Source organism: Athalia rosae, chromosome 3 (assembly GCF_917208135.1).
Source record: "Athalia rosae chromosome 3, iyAthRosa1.1, whole genome shotgun sequence".
Lineage (NCBI taxonomy): Eukaryota > Metazoa > Arthropoda > Insecta > Hymenoptera > Athaliidae > Athalia > Athalia rosae.
The window spans coordinates 14,085,279-14,089,853 of NC_064028.1; the positions used below are offsets into that span (position 1 = coordinate 14,085,279).

The following is a 4,575-nucleotide window of genomic DNA, read 5'->3' on the forward strand; positions in this document are numbered from 1 at the left end:
GATGTTCATGTGTCCTGCAGTTCACAAGTAGACGCGCAATTAGCTGCGTTCTTCATCGACCCACGAGCCAAGTGATCCACCGTTCAGGGTAATCGTTTTTTCACTTTGCATCGTGTCTCCGGCCGCACCTCGAGTCAAAACGGAGGGCAGAGGAGACACTTTGACAATTGTTCGGTTGTTACGCCGGCTCGTCGTGACGCGAAGAATCTTGCGATCATTCGTGCACCTCGCTTCAAGCGTTTCTTTGTACGATCAGTTCGAATGTGATTCCAATATCAAGCGCGTGACGCGCGGAACCCCTCCGAAAGGCTCGAGCGCGGCTTGTACTCTACAACACTTTACGTGCGAGGAGGAAGCCGCGTATAATTCGATCGAGCCATATTTTTTGTGTCTGGGGGGAACCACGGCACGTGGATTTTGGTAATGTTGCGCAAAAGGAATAAGATCTCAATTGCATTTCACGGGGCGAAAGTTCGTCGCCAACCTTCCGCCGCGGAGAACGCGACGTCACCCCGGTGGAGCTAAACTCCAGCCGGAGCAGGTTACCCCGTGAAAGTATGGTAACTTTTCTTCATGTGTATCTTTGAAAAGAAACAATTTGAAAAAAAAGCATAAAAAAAACCGTTCGATCAATCGCGCGCCACGCCTCGTACAAAGCGGGGGGATCGACCGAACGGTTGATTCAAACGCACACCAAGCGTCCCGTTCAACAGAAGCGGGCACTTGGTCGCCTCAGCAACGCGCACAATGTCGCTACCTCACACAAATCTGATCGACGAATGGCATCACGATCCGCATCGCTATCGTCCAGAATGGAAAGAGAGTTTTCGTTCTTGCGCCCCCGTAGGTTGGCGTAGTAGCAATGTCCTTTTATTTTTCTAGTGTTTTTTTTACCCATAGCCATTTATGCCTTAGTTTGTTTTTGGCTGCTGCACACGATATATTTTACCGTGATACACTAGTTGTAATGTCCTTTTTATATTATTTTCTCTCTCTTCCAACGGACATAGCAAGATCGTTCGTCGTCGACGTGTGTGAGTGCGACACGAGCCGTTTCGGCCGTTACGTAGTTCGATATTCGTGACACGCGTAAAATGTACGCCACCTCTTGTGCCATGTGTGTCTTTTGACTGGATTATAATTGCGTGAGATTCACGGTGGAATCTACCAAAATAATCATCGATTCGCTGCTTTTTTTTTCGCAGTAACGAAACGTTAATGATCCTTCCGCAGGTTCACCTACGGAAACCTTGTTACGACTTTTACTTCCTCTAAATGATCAAGTTTGGTCATCTTCCCGGCAACATCGGCAATGCCGAGGCATTGCCGCGTACCAGTCCGAAGACCTCACTAAATCATTCAATCGGTAGTAGCGACGGGCGGTGTGTACAAAGGGCAGGGACGTAATCAACGCGAGCTTATGACTCGCGCTTACTGGGAATTCCTCGTTCATGGGGAATAATTGCAAGCCCCAATCCCTAGCACGAAGGAGGTTCAGCGGGTTACCCGGGCCTTTCGGCCAGGGAAGACACGCTGATTCCTTCAGTGTAGCGCGCGTGCGGCCCAGAACATCTAAGGGCATCACAGACCTGTTATTGCTCAATCTCGTGCGGCTAGAAGCCGCCTGTCCCTCTAAGAAGATTTATTTGTACGCCGGTAGTAAAAACCTCCCGACCGAAGCCGGGGGCCTTCGAGATACCGGAAAGTACGCCTATTTAGCAGGCTAGAGTCTCGTTCGTTATCGGAATTAACCAGACAAATCGCTCCACCAACTAAGAACGGCCATGCACCACCACCCACCGAATCAAGAAAGAGCTCTCAATCTGTCAATCCTTCCGGTGTCCGGGCCTGGTGAGGTTTCCCGTGTTGAGTCAAATTAAGCCGCAGGCTCCACTCCTGGTGGTGCCCTTCCGTCAATTCCTTTAAGTTTCAGCTTTGCAACCATACTTCCCCCGGAACCCAAAAGCTTTGGTTTCCCGGAAGCTGCCCGCCGAGTCATCGGAGGAACTTCGGCGGATCGCTAGCTGGCATCGTTTATGGTTAGAACTAGGGCGGTATCTGATCGCCTTCGAACCTCTAACTTTCGTTCTTGATTAAAGAAAACATTTTTGGCAAATGCTTTCGCTTCTGTCCGTCTTGCGACGATCCAAGAATTTCACCTCTAACGTCGCAATACGAATGCCCCCATCTGTTCCTATTAATCATTACCTCGGGGTTCCGAAAACCAACAAAATAGAACCGAGGTCCTATTCCATTATTCCATGCACACAGTATTCAGGCGAAAATAGCCTGCTTTAAGCACTCTAATTTGTTCAAAGTAAACGTACCGGCCCACCTCGACACTCAATGAAGAGCACCGCGATGGGATATTAGTTGGGCCGCCCCGAAAGGCTAAGCCCACCGGTAGGACGTCCCACAATCATGCCAGTTAAACACCGCGAGCGGTGAACCGACAGCGTGGGACACAGATTCAACTACGAGCTTTTTAACCGCAACAACTTTAATATACGCTATTGGAGCTGGAATTACCGCGGCTGCTGGCACCAGACTTGCCCTCCAATTGATCCTCGTTAAAGGATTTAAAGTGTACTCATTCCGATTACGGGGCCTCGGATGAGTCCCGTATCGTTATTTTTCGTCACTACCTCCCCGTGCCGGGAGTGGGTAATTTGCGCGCCTGCTGCCTTCCTTGGATGTGGTAGCCGTTTCTCAGGCTCCCTCTCCGGAATCGAACCCTGATTCCCCGTTACCCGTTACAACCATGGTAGGCGCAGAGCCTACCATCGACAGTTGATAAGGCAGACATTTGAAAGATGCGTCGCCGGTACCAAGACCGTGCGATCAGCCCAAAGTTATTCAGAGTCACCAAAGTAAACGGCGGACAGGACGAACCCGCCACCGATTGGTTTTGATCTAATAAAAGCATTCCTCCCATCTCTGGTCGGAACTCTGTTTGCATGTATTAGCTCTAGAATTACCACAGTTATCCAAGTAAATGTGGGTACGATCTAAGAAACCATAACTGATTTAATGAGCCATTCGCGGTTTCACCTTAATATGGCTTGCACTGAGACATGCATGGCTTAATCTTTGAGACAAGCATATGACTACTGGCAGGATCAACCAGGGAGCTTTGTGTTATTGGTAGCTCTTTTCGTGTGTTGCCCCATGCCGCCGAGTCTTTGCCCGGTCGGCCACACGTTTTAATATAATATGTATATCTGGTACCGCACAACTTGTGTACGCGTACTAGCGCTCAGAGCGCTCTGTTCGACTTTGTGTTTCCTCGGGTGAAGACAATTTTTGTCGACTCCCCGGTGCAAATCGTTCGAATTATCCTTCTCGTATCCTTCGGCTAGATTGCAAGCGTCGGGAGTACGATTGGAAATCAATGTGTACCGTCTGCGAACAGACTGTGATACGCACGGAATGTGGCGAGTTGATGCCTCTGTTCGACTGCTTCCCTCGACTTGCGAGAGAAGACTTTCTGGTCACCGCATAAAGGGCCATTCGGTCTTAGACACCGACCCGCGGTTATGTAGTGTCGACGATTCAAATTGAATCATATTTTCTAGACGGAGCGAAGAACTCGCCCCTGCGAAACGTGAGCGCTCGGAAAAACTTTGAACTCGTGAGAGTGGTTCTTACCGGAACGAAACGAACGCCTGTGGTGCGAATCTCCGCTCAGACGAAAAATTTTCAAAATTCGAAAAAAATTTTTGTCTGCGTGTTCGTGACACGGTGAGGACGAAACCATAGCCCCGACAACAAACCCGCAAAGGAATGTCGAGATACGGGCCGAAACAAGTCGAAAGTTCCGAAACCCGAGGACTAGGTGCCGACCGACCGGTCGAGACCGCTCGGTGCATGAAGTATCAACGGTGCCGCTCGGACGTCGGAGCCGGCCGGTCATAACACGTGTTCCTTATGGGGCAAAACAGCAACGCGACCTGAAAAATTTGGCAGTACGTTGGAACTTAGTTCCATGCGAGAATCGTTGGGACTTTGAAAATTTTTCGATCCAACGAGTGATGCGCGACTCTTTCGGACTTTGAAAATTTTTCGTTCCAACGAGTGATGCGCGACTCTTTCGGACTTTGAAAATTTTTCGATCCAACGAGTGATGCGCGACTCTATCGGACTTTGAAAATTTTTCGATCCAACGAGTGATGCGCGACTCTTTCGGACTTTGAAAATTTTTCGATCCAACGAGTGATGCGCGACTCTTTCGGACTTTGAAAATTTTTCGATTCAACGAGTGATGCGCGACTCTTTCGGACTTTGAAAATTTTTCGATCCAACGAGTGATGCGCGACTCTTTCGGACTTTGAAAATTTTTCGATCCAACGAGTGATGCGCGACTCTTTCGGACTTTGAAAATTTTTCGATCCAACGAGTGATGCGCGACTCTTTCGGACTTTGAAAATTTTTCGGACTTTGAAAATTTTTCGATCCAACGAGTGATGCGCGACTCTTTCGGACTTTGAAAATTTTTCGATCCAACGAGTGATGCGCGACTCTTTCGGACTTTGAAAATTTTTCGTTCCAACGAGTGATGCGCGACTCTTTCGGACT

General features: G+C 48.9%; 2 non-coding genes across 2 annotated transcripts in view; both read right to left on the minus strand.

Annotated features, from left to right (window-relative positions):
- LOC125500538 overlaps nt 1-91 on the minus strand; it is a 155-nt gene extending 64 nt beyond the window's left edge. The window contains exon 1 of the ribosomal RNA XR_007277906.1: nt 1-91. This exon is cut by the window's left edge and continues 64 nt beyond it. This is a non-coding gene — a ribosomal RNA (5.8S ribosomal RNA).
- Nucleotides 92-1,216: 1,125 nt separating this feature from the next.
- LOC125500460 lies at nt 1,217-3,130 on the minus strand. The gene has a single exon (XR_007277842.1). It is a non-coding gene; the product is annotated as a small subunit ribosomal RNA (ribosomal RNA).
- Between the last annotated feature and the right edge of the window lie 1,445 nt (nt 3,131-4,575).